This window comes from Carlito syrichta, unplaced genomic scaffold (assembly GCF_000164805.1).
Source record: "Carlito syrichta isolate Samal-C Ts95f unplaced genomic scaffold, Tarsius_syrichta-2.0.1 Scaffold307502, whole genome shotgun sequence".
In the NCBI taxonomy this organism is placed as follows: domain Eukaryota; kingdom Metazoa; phylum Chordata; class Mammalia; order Primates; family Tarsiidae; genus Carlito; species Carlito syrichta.
The window spans coordinates 116469-132436 of record NW_007251598.1 but is presented as its reverse complement, the minus strand read 5'-3'; the positions used below and the strand labels follow the sequence as shown (position 1 = coordinate 132436).

At 38.4% G+C, this 15968-nt stretch overlaps 1 pseudogene; it reads right to left on the bottom strand.

Moving 5' to 3' along the window:
- Positions 1-6719: 6719 nt before the first annotated feature.
- On the bottom strand, positions 6720-8211 carry LOC103266883 (annotated as a pseudogene).
- Positions 8212-15968: the final 7757 nt, after the last annotated feature.

Genomic DNA, 15968 nt, shown 5'->3' with positions numbered 1-15968 from the left:
TCAACCTTTTGGCCGCAAAAAGTGGAAAGAATTTTTTCTGCCTTTATTTTCCCCAAACTACCTATTCTCTCCATTAGCAGGAAGGACAGTGGGAAGGGCCTTTTCCTTCAGGGGAAACCCCCACCCTCATTCACAGGATGTGGTCAGATATTTTTTCTTGTTTCTGCTTTGTTTTGTTTGGCATGGAAAGGCAATTTCTTTTTTTTTTTTTGAGTTGGAGTCTCACTCTGTCGCCCAGACTGGAGTGCAGTGGCCGCTCCCAGCCACCACAGCCTCAACCTGCTGGGCTCCGGTGATCCTTCTGCCTCAGCCTTCCAAGTAGCTGGAACTACAGGTGCGTGCTACCATGCCCGGCTAATTTTTTGATTTATTGTAGAGATGAGGTCTCGCCAAGGCGGGTCTCGAACCCGCGGGTTCAGGCAATCCACTCACCTTGACCTCCCAAGGAAAAGGCAATTTCAATAGTTTTCTATATATTTTCTTAAATCAGTGTTGTTCTCTATAAAATAAGAACATGTGGAGAAAAACAATTTTACAGTCTAATTCTTTATAGAAGTATTGTCTCTATTCTTCCAAAACAAAGTTCTTTCGAAGATAAACAAAATTTACATTACAGTTTGCATCTCATTCCATAGTATCTACATTTAGAATGATTGTTCCTAAATTAGAAAGGTAGTTATCTTACTTTCTTGTAACTATCCTGATAATTTTTACTCTAAAACAAAAGATGACTGCTTCAAAAGTAACTGACTTCTTGATCTTCACACTCAATTTGGCCACAATTACAGTTCAATTGCCAACAACAACAACAACAAAACCCTCCTTATTTCATTACACACACACACACACACACACACACACACACACACACACACACACACACACTTTATTTTTTCCTCTCTAAAATATTTTGTTTTTAATGAGATGACATCCTAGGGCATATTGCAATATTTACCTTTAACATACTATTTCCCCATTTCCCACGAGTTCTTATTGTATTGACAAATTGCAAATGATAGTATGCCAAAATGAGATAGATGAGATGTATAGCAATTTGCGTATCAAAATGTATTCTTAGCCGGGCTCGGTGGCTCAGCCTGTAATCCCGCGCCTTTGGGAGACTGAGGTGAGTGGATTGCCTGAGCCTGCGGGTTCGAGACCCACCTGGGCAGCGTGACCTCATCTCTACAATAAATCAAAAAATCAGCCAGGCGTGGTAGCGCATGCCTGTAATTCCGGCTACTCGGAAGGCTGAGGTGGAAGGATCGCCGGAGCCCAGCAGGTCGAGACTGTGGTGGCTGGGAGCAGCCACTGCACTCCAGTCTGGGCGACAGAGTGAGACTCCAACTCAAAAAAAAAAACAAAAACCCAAAATGTATTCTTATATATAGTTTATGTATCAAATCACGTTATATATGAAAATAAGTAGAAAATCTATACATCTCTGGGCATGTTCATTACCTTTTTAAGAAAAAATTTTCTAGAAGTGAAATTATTGTTTTGATTTGAAAACTATGTAAGATTCCAAATTTTGCTATATCTTGTTAAGTTGACCTCTATGAGTATTTAAAGTTTCCAGTCTTCACAATTGTATATTGGAGGATTATGTCCCTTTCCCTTTTTCATTTCCAACCAAATTCTACCAGGAAAAAAAATGTTCTGGCACTCATTTTGGCTCTTCTTAGATTTATATTATTGCAAGAGCACACAGAAACCATGCATGTTTGCATCTTCCAGTCCCATAAAATTATACAACAGTAGTGGTTGGGAGAGTCCTAGGTGCCTGTTATGGATAGAATTGTGTCTCCCTCCTCTCTGAAATTCATATATTGAAGCCCTATCTACCAATGTAGCTATATTTGGAAACAGAATCTTTAAGAAGTAATTAGGATTAAATAAGGTCATAAGGATGGGGTCTTAAGACATTATGACTGGTGTCTTTATAAAAACAGAAAGAGACACCAAGGTCAGGCACACACAGAAGCAAGGGCAAGTGAGTAAAGTACATGGCAAGAAGGTAGCTGTCTGTCAGTCAATGAGAAAGTAGTTGTCTGTCAGTCAGGTCTCAGGAAAAACCAAGAAAGTAGTTGTCTGTCAGTCAGGTCTCAGAAAAAACAAAACTTGCAGACAACTTGATCTTCCATTTCTAGCTTCCAGAGCTGTGAAAATTAAATATCTATTGTATAAGTCCGCTGGTGGGATTTTGTTTTGGCAGCCCTGAAATATAGTGCCTGATTGAGAAGACTTGATTCCAGCCATAACAAGAAGGACTTAGAGAGAGCCTGGCCTGGTTGTTGGCAAAGATAAGAACTTGAGGAGGTACTTTTTCACAATGTTTTTGTACATGGAGTGTTACAGGCTTCGAAGACAGGAATGTTCACCCAGAAGGCCCAATACAAAGCAATGTGTGGCTGAGTTTGAAAAATATTTCAAACTTGTTGTGCACCCCAGGAAGAGGTCATACACAGATTATGTACATGGGAGAGGTTTGCTCAGAGCAAACCTTCACCAACACCAGAAGCTGTCCACTGAAGAAAATCCCTTAAGAAGCAAGGAGGGCAGGGGCTCAGTTTTGAAGAACTGCAGAGTTCACCTGTCACATAAGCCCTTCACATGTGGGGAGGACAAGAAGGATTTTTCCGACCAGCTCAGGTCTTCTCAAGCACCAAGTAACTAACCATGGGGCAAGGGGTGCCACATAGGAGCACCAAGTAGGAGTAGGTCTTTCACCTGGACAAAGGGACTGTAAATTAGCTGAGTATGGGAAAGGCTTCAATCACAACATACTTGTTCAACTCCAGAGAAAATACTTTGAATAAAATCCATATGATCACAGTGAACGCAGAAAATTATTTAACCATATATCCGACTTTATCCTACACTAAAGGGTTCACATTGGGGAAATACCTTAGGTGCACAGCAATTGTGGAATTTTCTCAGCCAGTGCTTCAACCTCACTCAACACAAAACAAGTCATACTAAGAAAAAAGCCTTTTGAGCACAGCAAATGAGAGAAGTCCTTCATCCACAACTTCACACTTGCTAAGTACCAGAGAGTTCGTGCTGAAGAATTCAAGAGGATATTTTTAAATGCAGAAAATTTGAGAATTTTTTTTCAAATCTAGAGCCTTGTTAAAAATCAAAGTACTTCTAATGGAGAAAAGCCTAATTAATTGAGTGAACGTGGGGGAATTATTTAGCCATATCTCTATAGAGCTCCATTCAACCCTAGAGAATGAAGCAAGGTCTGTTGAATGAAATACATGTTTGAAATAATTTAGTAAAAAAGTCCAACCTCATTTGACATCAATAAGTTTACTATAGAAAAATCCTTATGTGGAAAAGCTTCAACCAAATGTTTGCTCTGATTCAGCAGCAGACAATTCACAATCTCGATAGGTATTATAAATGCAAAGGATATGGGGAAAGCCTTCAGCCAAAGGCTTAATTTTTTTTGGCATCGGAAGGTTCACTCTGGAGAAAGACTTCAGAAATGCAAGAAATGAAACCTGACTCACATCAAAGGAAAGCTCTGCAAGTAGTCTTTATGATTAGATCTCATTCATCCAAATATGCACACTGGGGAGATTCCTGAATGTTAGGTAGGTTAAACACTTTGTGAAGTTAAATTGCATGTACTTACCTATCCAAGGACTTTACCAGAGTTATGCAGCCACCACTATTCATGACAGAATCCATTCAACTCTACCAGCTGGCAGGTGCCCAGGGTGTGATCAGCAGATTTCTTTCCTGTCTCTCCAATTCTGGAAGGGAATCTCAAATAGCCTGAATCTATCAGGGGTTCTGTTCTCTCCATTGCTTTACTCACAGACAAGATCTATCTATTTTAATCTCCTCCTAGTCATACCATTGGTGAAAGAGGCATTTCCATAATAGACTAATTTTAGGGCAGGTTTAGGTTAACATGAAATTGAGCAGATAATATAGAAAATGAGTATACTCCATTTTTCTCCTCTGCTCAGTTTTCCCTATTAATAGTTTGCGTTTAGTGTATTACATTTGCTACAACTGATGAACCAATATTGATTCATTATTATTAACTGAAGTCTATAATTTACACTGGGTTGACTCCGCGTTGTACAATTCTCTGGGTTTTGACAAATGCATTATATCATACATTCATCATTATGGTATCATGCAGAATATTTTCACTACCCTAAGCCCCCATACTGCCCTTACTGATCTCTTTCTGTCACCAAACTCTTAGAAAGCTCTGCTCTTTTCACTGTCTATATTTTTGCCTTTTCCAGAATGCCATAAAATCCGAATTATACATACAAAGCATTTTATTACTAACTTTTTCACAATATGCACTTATGGTTCCTCCATGCCTTTTGTGTTATTCTTAACTTTGAATAATATTCCATTGTATGAGTACATGTAGCACAGTTTGCTGTCCATTTACTGTTTGAAGGGCAATTTGTTGGCTTCCAGTAAATATATACAACACACATACATATTTTTAAGTTGGAGTCTTGCTCTGTCACCCAGACTGGAGTGCAATGGCACAATCATGGATCACTGCAGCCTAGGCCTCCTGGGTTCAGGTAATCTTTCCACCTCAGCCTCCTGATTACCTAGGATTACAGGTACACACCACCATGCACAGACAATTTTTTGTTTGTCTGTTTGTAGAGTCAAAGTCTAGCTATGTTTCCCAGGCTGATCTTGAACTCTTGGCCACAAGTGATCCCTCCAACTGCTAGGGTTACATGTATGAGTCACCGTGCCCAGCCTGCTCTCAGTTTTATTTAGACATCTATCCCATAGCTTTCAATTCTATGTACTGAAGTCACCAATTTATATTAGCAGCCTTGACATCACCTCTGATCTACAGAATACTTCATATCCAAACTGGAAGCTTAACAGAAGTATAAATCTCAGCATTATTCCCTTCCCCTAAAATTGTTTCTCCACCAATCCTCCCAATTTTAGTCAATGTCAACACTATCAACTAGTTCTAAAGTTTAAAAAATAAGGTGCCTGCCGGGATTGGTGGCTCAGCCTGTAATCCCACGCCTTTGGGAGGCTGAGGTGAGTGGATTGCCTGAGCCCGTGGGTTCGAGACCCACCTGGGCAGCGAGACCTCATCTCTACAATAAATCAAAAAATCAGCTGGGCGTGGTAGCGCATGCCTGTAATTCCGGCTACTTGGAAGGCTGAGGCGGAAGGATCACCGGAGCCCAGCAGGAGAGGCTTAGGTGGCCGGGAGCAGGCACTACACTCCAGTCTGGGTGACAGAGTGAGACTCCAACTCAAAAAAAAAAAAAAAAAGGTGCCTTTATTGTTTTCCACTTTTTAGATTACTCTCTTCAGCAAGTCTTACTGATATTATTGATATCTTAAAATTATCTTCCAATGCAATCATTTCTACTTCTCACATTCAAATACAAACCATCACATCCCTTGCCAGACTAATTGCAGTAGTGCCCTGTTGTCATTTTTTTTGAGGTATAACATATATGCAGTAAGCTATAAAAATGTGAAGTGTATAGATATATTATGTACGCATCAAGGATCAAGATAAGGAAAATTCAGCATTTCTAAAGTTTCTGTATGTCACTTTGCAAATTATCCTTTCTTCCTTTCACGGAGGTAACTACTATTCTAACTTAAATTACCATGGCTTTTTACTGTTTTTGAATTTTAGAATGAAATAATAGTTTGTACTCATTTCTACCTAATTGCAATCAACATGCTGAGCTTCATCCACACTGTTGCATGCAACACTTGTTCCTTATTTTCTAGTATTATACAGTATTAAATTGTATGACTATAGCACAAATTATTTATCAACTATAGCACTGATGGAAATTCAGATCATTTCCAGACTTTGGCTATCAAGAAGTAGCAACTAACATTTACGCTTTTTTTTTCTTTTTCCAGTTTATTGTTTGGTAGAAAAACAGGCTCTTTAACACTTTCAATAAACATATCACAAACTGCCGCCCCTAAATTACAAAAAGTCAAAGCCGATTTTCCTTGACACTGGGCCCATAAATCTGACATTCAAGTCACCATAATAGAAACTGGAACTGTTGTACCTTACATTTTGGAAGATGTCTCAATAAAGACACATTAAGGACGGTTTAACATGTCTAGCACTTAAAAAGATACAGTTTTCCTTCCAATACCTATGGATAATAATAAGATGAGAATTGCAGATATCTGCTACTAAATTTGAGAAAGCCAAGTTTAATTATTCCAAATTCCAGCTTTAAACATTCCTATACTCAAGAGAAATGATCTCCCCCTTCTCACCTGTTCCACTGACTTCCTCATGTACAGATACATGTCTTTCTGGCATCATTAAGCTTCTCCAAAGGGCTTTTGGTGAGGGGGGAGGGAAAGCTTTCATTTATTTTAGAGTTTGCCAATCTTCAGTCCTTGGAAAAGTCCTGTTTTGTTTTGTTTTTTTCAAAAAAAGAGGAGGGGCAACTATTCTGAAAAATTCAACAAGGAAATAGGTAACTTTTATGAAAAGAACTTTCAAGCTATCTAGCACAGCACACAATTTTACTAACATAACTTTACAAAAGTGTCTTCACATAACACTCAACACCTTACCCCTAGCAGCCAGACGAATGGAATCTGTGTACACCAAGCCTCTCTTAAAGGGCCCTCATTAGAAAAGGTAATAAGCTATTCTTTAGTCCCTTAAGTCAAATCCACATTCCTCCAGGCTGCACCCTGCAGAATTAGCTATAGGAGAAGTAATAAAGATCTTCCCGGACAGCCATGAGCAGCCCCGGTGCTCCCCGTAAGCCTCCGAGCTGAGAAGAGAAGGCCACACTGGGAACATAGTCCTTAGAGGCAGAGTAAGGAGAAGGTATGACTCTGAGCAGGTGGGCATCCTGAAGGTTCCATATTCTTGTATAGCAGTCCTGGCCCACTGCCACCAGGATTTCTTCTCGCTCATACACATGCAGGGGCAGGTAGGCATCCTCATTCACGTGACCTTCATACTGCCTTATACACTTAGTGGTCCTCAGGTCCCACAGCTTAATTTTTCCAGCCATGTCTGATGCTATCAGGCACTGCTCTTCTTGGATGATGTGCACAGACGTCACGGCTGAGCCATGGAAGAAGCGGGTAGCTTTCCACCCTTTGCCTTGACTTCCACAACGCAGATCAATGGCAAAGATCTCCCCTGAGCGGCAGCCATTAAACAGCAAAGGAGACACGAGAGCAAATTGCTGTGTCAAGACATCACTGCTGGTTCCGAATGTCTGCTGTTGTCCCGTTGCCACGTTGGTCAGCATGACCTGCTGAGACAATCCTGTACTGAAGCAGTGATCTGCATGGTTGTTCACGGACCAAGCACAGGACCAGGCACCAGGGGTCCGAAAATTGCAGAGCATGCCAGGTCGGACCGCTCCAGGGTGATTATTAAAGAACAGTGTCGCTGGAAGCAGGGTGGCACAGCCTGGAGTATCTGCAAATCCCATGAGGCACAGCAGAATGTGGGAATCCACGTGATGCAGCTTGGCCCAGCAGGCAGAGCTCACCTTCCGGTTGGAGAAGTAGAGGTTTTTGTGCATGTGCACCTTGAGCTCAGGGGTTTGCAGACCTTGCAGGGTGATGATGTTGTACTTGGTGCTTCCGCCATTGACACTGCTCACTGTAAAGAGCCGATCACTGTTCGTATCTGCCAGTATGAAGTTAAATTGGTGGTCTGCCCAAGTGAAGGGGTCCAGGCTCTGAATTTGGACCTTTTTGCTCTGCATGCAGCTCACGCGCAGCTCGTGGCCTAAACGGCAGTAATTGGTGGCATTGAGAAAACCTAGCTGCCTTTTTCGTAGCATGGAAGATGCATTAAAGCCCATTCTGGATATCTTCTTCAGCTTGTGCTCTTCCTGGAGCAGTTGCTGCTTTTCGCTCTCCATTTCTGCCGAGCGGCCACCGCTCTTCGAGAGGACTTTGCAATTACGTCCGTCTGGTCAGCAAGCGGAAGTGACCTTTCTTTTCAGGAAGGAATACCCCAGGGCGTCCTACACGGAAGAACTCCCGGCTCCGCCGGATGAGGCAGAGGTCTAAGGAGAATCCTTGTCGCCTTGACCAGAATGCTCAGCGCTCTGTGGTGCTGGTGCTGAGGTGACGTCGCTCGTTAGGATCACGTGGCCTAAACCAGGGCTTTTACTGGTGCCTTCTCCCGTGACTCCTCTTACTCTGCCAGCGGCTTTTATTCATTTTGGTTCCTGATTCGAGATACTTTCCGACTGCGATTATGCCTGTCTTAATGACCATATACATACATTTCTCGTGGTTATTTAGTAAAGTGAAACTGGGAGGGTTATTAGGTGAACAGAGATTTAACTTCAGCAGATATTGACACACACGTGTCAAAAATGTAAATTCATTCTCGCAAACTCTTGTTTTTGTTGGCTGTTTTACATTTTAGAAATTGGGGTAGGGGATTGGGCGCGGTGGCTCATGCCTGTAATCCCAGCACTTTGGGAGGCGAGACGAGAGGATTGCTTGAGCCTAGGAGTTGGAGACCAGCCTGGGCAACATAGTGAGACCTCATCTCTACAAACAATTAAAAAAATTTAAAAAATTAGGTGGGCAAGATGGCGTATGCCTGTAGTCTCAGCTATTCAGGAAGCTGAGGAGGAAGGATGTTTGAGCCAGGAGGTGGAGGCTGTGATCATGCCAGTGCACTCCAGCCTGGGCAACGGAGTGAGACCCCTTATCCCGAAAAAGTAAAAAAAAAAAAAAATTGAAGTTGGAGTAAGTTAGCCGATCGTGTGGTTTTGATTTGCACAGGAGTGTGAGTTGAGCATCTTTTTATATGCTTCTTGGCTATTTGGACGCCTTTTTCTTTGAGGTTTCTATTCAAATATTGTGTTGTTTAATTTTAAGATATTTGGAATTTTTCTAGATACTTTTCGGTATTCATATTTAGCTTAATTCCAGCCTGGTCAGAGAACATATATTGTGTAACTTAAAACCTTTGGGATTTCTTAAGGCTTGATTTAGCCAGGTGCAGTGGCTCACACCTGTAATCCCAGCACTTTGGGAGGCAGAGGCTAGAAAACTGCCTAAAGTCAGTGGTTCGAGGCCAGCCTGAGCAACTTGACGAGACTTCAACTTCTCTACAATAAATCAAAAAATTAGCCCAGGGGGATGTTTCAGCCTGTAGTTCTGGCTACTTGGAAGACTGAGGCAAAAGGATCGTTTGAGCCCAGCAAGTCTAGGCTGCAGTGAGCCGTGATTGTACCACTGCACTCCAGCCTGGGCAACAGAGTGATACTCCCACTCAAATAAATAAACAAACAATAAATAAATGCCCTGATTTATATTTCCATGAATATTTGAAAAGAATATACGTTATTTGGTGTAGAAAGATATAGAAATGAAGAGCGATATAGACATAATAGAGAGGAAGAGAGAGAAAGTTGGTTAATACATTTTTCAAATCTTTTGTAGTCATACATATTTTGTTTACCTCTTCTATCAGTTACTGAATAAGATGTTTCACAAGATTTAGCTGCTAAGTTTCCTATTAAAATTTTGTCAATGTTTTTACTTTATATAGTTTAAACTATATTAGGTACATAGGAATTTAAAATTGTTTTGTCTTCATATTGAATGAATGCCTTTATTATTATGAAGCATACCTCTTTAATTTTTATTTTTAAAATCGATGTTCTCTGATATTGAAATATCCTTATCCTTAAACTGATATTAATACAGCCAACCAAGATTTCTGGTCCCTTGTGTTTGTTGTTTCTTTTTCTATTTTTTAATTTTCAATGTAACTTTGTTCTTCTGTGTCAAGTAAGTGGGTATATATCAACAATGTATTGTTAGTAAAGTTTTTATCCAATATCATAATTTGTGGCTTTGAATTAGAGTGTTTAGACAGTTTAATTGAAAAGAAAATAAGGAGAGTACCCACATACTCTTATCAAGTTTCCATATTATCATCATTTTACACTGGAATGATAAATTTATGATGATTAATGAACTAATACTGATACATTATTATTAACAAAAGACCATATTTTATTCAGATTTTCTTAGTGTTTACCTAATAGCCTTTTCTTGTTCAGGTTACTATATTAGTATCTTTCCTTAGGCTCCTCTTGGTTGTTACCATTACTTAGACTTTCCTTTTTACATCCATGGCAGTTTTGAGAAGTACTGTCAGATGTCTCAGAGAGTGTCTCTCCATTGTGATTTGTCTGATGTTTTTCTCATGATTGCACTGGGGTTATGTTTTTGGAGGAAGACAACAGAGGTAAAATGCTATCCCATCAGGGGTACATACTAGCAACATGACATCACTGTGGATGTTAACTTTTATCACTTGACTGAAGTATTGTTTCTTAGTTCTCTACTGTAAAGTTATTCTCTCTTCCTTTCTTCCTATACTGTACCCTTTTAAAGGAAGTAACTATGCACATCTATCACTTTAGGAGCAGGGATTTATGCTCCAGCTTCTTGAGAACAGAATATCCACATAAATAATTTGGAAATATTCTATGATGGAGATTTTTATATGTGCCACCTTTATTTATTAATTTATTTATATAGTATGGCCTCATGGATATTTATTTTATACCTTATTTGTTTATTTACTTGCTCATGGTTTTCCAACTTTGGCCACTGAGAGTTATTTTGGCTCCTGTGATTGATTGCCTAAGTTCATATGATTACACATGGTACATGTACTATTCAGACTTAGGTTGAATGGTTTCACCGGGTGTACTTTTAATAATTCTGTTTCTCTGGAAAAGAGTTATCTGTACTCTAAAATCTGAGACCATTTGACACCTGATCTTATCTTAGACTTAAATATTTGATAACAGTTTAAATTTTCGTATGGCTTTAATTTTGATTTACTGTATGTTGGATCATTTGAAAAGATAGACTTTTGGTATGGAAATATTTGAAGGAGAAATCAAAATTTTAAAAACCAAAGTGGAACACTACCATATACCTTTTAGAATGACAAAAAACAAAACAAACAGTGGTGGTAATATAGAGTAACATTAACTGTCACTCATTGCAGGTGGGAATGCAAATTGGTATAATCACCTTGGAAAACAGTTTGGCAGTTTCTTAGAAAGCTAAACATACTTTTACCATTTGATCAAGCAAACATGTTCTTTGGTATTTACCCAAAGGAATTGAAAACTTATGTCCACACAAAACCTTCGCATGAATGTTTACACCTGCTTTTCATAATTGCCAAAACTTGGAAGCAAGCAAGATGTTCTTCAGTAGGTGAATGGATAAATAACTGAAGTACATCGAGGAAATGGAATATTATTCCGCACTAAAAATAGATGAACTATCAAGCTATGAAAAGACATAGGTAAACCTTAAATGCATATTACCAAATGAAAGAAGCCAATTTTAAAAAGCTAATACTGTAAGATCCCAATTATATTATATTCTGGAAAATGAGAAATTATGAAGACTAAAATGATTAGTGGTTGCTCATGATTGGAAAGGATAGAAGAGAAGAATATTTTTCTTATCTTGATATAAAGGACAAAGTGAAATTTATAGGGTATGAGAAGACTGACAATATTTTCTGAAGAATTATGAACAGTAGAACCGTTAATATTTGAAAATATCATTGATGAACATCAGAATTCCTTGATACCATTTTTTCCACATAATATTGAAACCAGAAAACCATAGACTTTTTTTTAAGTCTACATATATACCTATGAAACTATGATATTTATTTGTAAGAGTGTTCCTGTTATTAGAAGTGGTTGTGATTATCAATAAGGATGCAGAGAGAAAAAATCTGGCACCTCACTTAATTTCTGCCAAAACACTCTCTTCAATTGTATAAGCTAATAATTTAGGAGAAGGGGTATTAATTTTTATATGAAACAACACGGTTGAGTATCAGGCCATTCATTTGTCCTTGGAAAGACAAGGCAGATTTCATAATCTTAAAAACTCATTTGAATGTACTCAATGAGCGTCAAATTGCTTTAAACTGGTTGTCCTGTTATAATCTAGATATATTGGCTTTCAGTTGTGTCCTTTATCCCAAGGTATAGTTTGAACTATCTTTGAAGAAAAGTCCTTCTGTAATAAAACTAAGTCCACACAGATATTTTATTGCGCTCTTTCTCATATAATGTACTGTCTTTTCAATTCCAGAAGATGAGTAGCATTGTCTGTTATTTTAATATCTATGTGTGTGTTTGTGTAAACACATAAATAAAAGCACTTATTCAAAAGACATCTAAAACCCAAAAGAAAAAATGTAATTAGTAAAATATATACATAATCTTATCTATGTGAGTGATTGCCATCATTTTAGCCAGAAAACATGAAAAGTCAAATGTATAGAAAACTTGTATCCTGGTAGCATTAATGCACTGTTATAGATACATTTTGTCTATTGACTAATAATCCTCAAATATTTTACTCAATGTAGAATTCTTTCTCCAGATATACTAAAATTCCTCTTATCTTCCATATTTGTCATTTGGTCAAAACATGAATCATGATATGGAAGAAAGAGATTGAATTTGGCATCAGGCAGACCCAATTTATTGGTAAGTCAAGATGCAGATAAATATCTATGAGCCTTGGTTTTCTCATCTTGAAAGTGGTAATTACAATATCTCACTAAATTGTTAGCTAAAAATATTATCATAAATGAATGCAAAGTACCTAGAACCAGTCCCAGTTTTATTTTCCAATTATGAGGAATAATAATATTATCATAGCTCATATTGATATTATACCTAAAACGTATAAGTATGAAAATATGCTTATATTTTTCTATGAAACTATTACAATGTATGCTTTAAAGCATACCTTTTCTGAAGCAAATAAAAATATACTCTTTTAATAAAATAATGAATCTAAGGTACAAAGTAATTCCTTGGCATTTCATAATGGATTAGTAGAATTTTGCCTATGATGCTTCATGTGTTTTTTATGTAATTCTTCATTCTTTAATTTGTCATATTAGCCAAATAGCTGACTTCAAATGAAAAGGTCATCTCTCTTGGAAATTTATTAAATTCCATGTGAGAACTTGGAAATGCCCCAACTGATTTTGCCAAGATCATCTCTTTTGTAAAATCTTACATCCTATTTGCTGAAGATATGCTATAAAATAACATGCTTTCTTTGGAGGAAGGGAAGAATGAAAAGACTCTATTTTTTTTGTTTGTTTTGTTCTTTTTTGAGTTGGAGTCTCTCTGTCGCCCAGACTGGACTGCTCTCGGCCACCGCAGCCTCGACCTGCTGAGCTCCGGCGATCCTTCCGCCTCAGCCTTCTAGGTAGCTGTAACTACATGTGCGCGCTAACACGCCTGGCTAATTTTTGATTTATTGTAGAGATGAGGTCTCGCCAAGTTGCCCAGGTGGAGGACTCTATTTTTAAAACTATAAAAATATTAAGCTAAATTAAGGCATATTTTATTAAGTTCCAGTTCTAGCTGCTGCTATATACAACTCTGTCAAATTTTATAACACATTGTACCTATAATTTCATAATAATTGAGAAAGGTTTCATACTAGAGTATTCCTTCCACCCTCTTTTTTTTTTTTTTTTTTGAGTTGGAGTCTCAGTCCTTCAACCAGGCTGGAGTGCAGTGGCACGCTTATGGCCACCCCAGCACCGACCTGCTGGGCTCGGGCAATCCTTCCACTCAGCCTTCCAAGTAGCTGGAAACAGGCACGCTACCACACCTGCCTAATTTTTTTTTTTTTGGTAGATATGAGGTCTTTCCAAGTGGCCCAGGCTGTTCTTGAACCCATGGGCTCAGGCAGTCCCCTCACCTTGGCCTCCCTAAGTGCTAGGATTACAGGCTTGAGCTACTGCACCCAGCACTCCCAAATTTTTGACAAATCACCAGACTTTTTTTTTTAAGAGTCGTGGGATACATGTAAGTCTTTGCTACATAAGTAAATAGCATGAAAACGAGGTTTGGGCTTCTAGCGAGTCCTCTCTCCTGCTGGTAGCAGACATCGTACACAATGGATGGTTTTGTACCCCTTCTTCCTCCTTTCCTCTTTTCCCCCTTTCTTTAGCAGTGTGCAGCATTTGCTGTTCCTGTCTCTGTGTTTGTGTACCCAATGTTTAGGACCCAATTCTGAGGAAGAATATGTGGTACATGCTTTTTTTGGTTTGTTTTGTTTTTAGTTTGAAAATATAGTTTATTTAGAAAGTAAATTAGAGAGAGAGAGAAGATTCACCTCCCCAAGGTAGGGTTGGGAGTCAAAGCTTAGGAAAACATGGCCTAACCATAGCTCAAAAAACATATAGCCTGGCCAATGCTTAACAAAACAATGGCCTGCATTCAGTTTTTTATTTCTATGATGGTTCACTTAGAATGATGGTTTCCAGGTTGCTGCAGAAGACATGATTTTGTTCTTCTTTACAGCTGTATAGTACTCCATCGTGTATGTACCACATTTTCTTTAGCTGGTCCACTTTTGCTATTGTGAATAGTAAACTAGACTTTTTTAAGTTGCCATAATTTAATCTGGGAAATATGCAGGGACAAACTGTTGTGCTATTATTTAAGTACTAATTCAGTGGCTGTGATTTTATCCTCTTTCTGTTTTCTGTGTAAGCAAAGTTGTAAATAATATATTTTTAGAAAAGTCTTTGAAAATATATTTTTTGGCTTTTTTTATTTATGCTTTTAATATTAAATTTCATATTGTATAGGCTCTATTTAACATAAAGCCTAGATAAAATCTGAACTTCTAGGGAAAAAAGGGCTTCACTTTTTCTAGCAGTCAAAACTCTGAAGTCTTTAGTTAGGTTTCTTTTAATACATACTAATTAATCATAAAGAACAGAGTGACTCCTTCTGTCTGTGGTTTCACAGATTCAAAATGCAGCTTCCATCTCACAACCTCAGGTGGCTATCTGAGCTACATTTCACTCAACATGAAAGGGAGAAAAAAAAAATATGAGAAAATTGACTCTTCCCCTTACTGCAACCTAGAATTCACGCTATCACTTCTGTCACAAACCATAACCAGAAATTCATATGGTCTCATCTAACTTAAAAGGGTGCTGGGAAATACAGTCTTTAGTTGGCTGCTGTATATCCAGCTTAGAATTGAGTGGAGAGGCAGATAGGAAGGAGCAAGAGATGAGCCCCTAAGTACTAAAGAAAATAAAAGGATAATAGACATCTGGCAAAAGCTATCATGTGAATTAAAGTCTTTGAATATTACCATATCTCATTATATCTAAGATAAAAATTACAATATGTACAAGTAATTTACACTGTGAAAACAAAAATACTGTTAATTAAACCATGGACACAATAAACTCCTTATCCCTTAGTATATATTTTTAAATATTCTTTTAGCCTTATTTAGAAATACATGTGATTTAGCTTTGACTGAATCATCAGTGTTCATGTTTCTCACACAATATTGAATATCATGTTAAGAAAGCATTGGTGATGCAACATTTCCCACTTCTGTGGTTTCCTCTAGGATGCTGATAATTATTCTACAAATTTTGATGCTCAGATTTTGTGATCATATTAGAAAGTCTCAACAAAAGAGTTTTGGAAACAACCAGGACTCAAAGTCCTTCCTCAAATAATTTGTTACTGAAGTAGTTGTGTTTTTATTTTCTGTTCATCACACTGGGAATGAATCATAAGTTTTAATATATGTAAAAAATGTACCAGGCCAACAGGAAGAAACTCGTGTCATCAATTGTTAAGATGTATTCTGATTTTAGAGATGCTAAAATGTGAAAAACTGTCTGGGCTTGGCGGCTCAGCCTGTAATCCCAGCACTTTGGGAGGCCGAGGTGAGTGGATTGCCGGAGCTCACAGATTCGAGACCAGCCCGGGCAACGTGGCAAGACTTCGTCTGTACAATAAATAAAAAACTAGCTGGGTGTGGTAGCACATGCCTGTAGCTACGGCTATTTGGAAGACTGAGGCAAAGGGGTCGCCAGAGTTCAGTAGGCTGACCCTGGA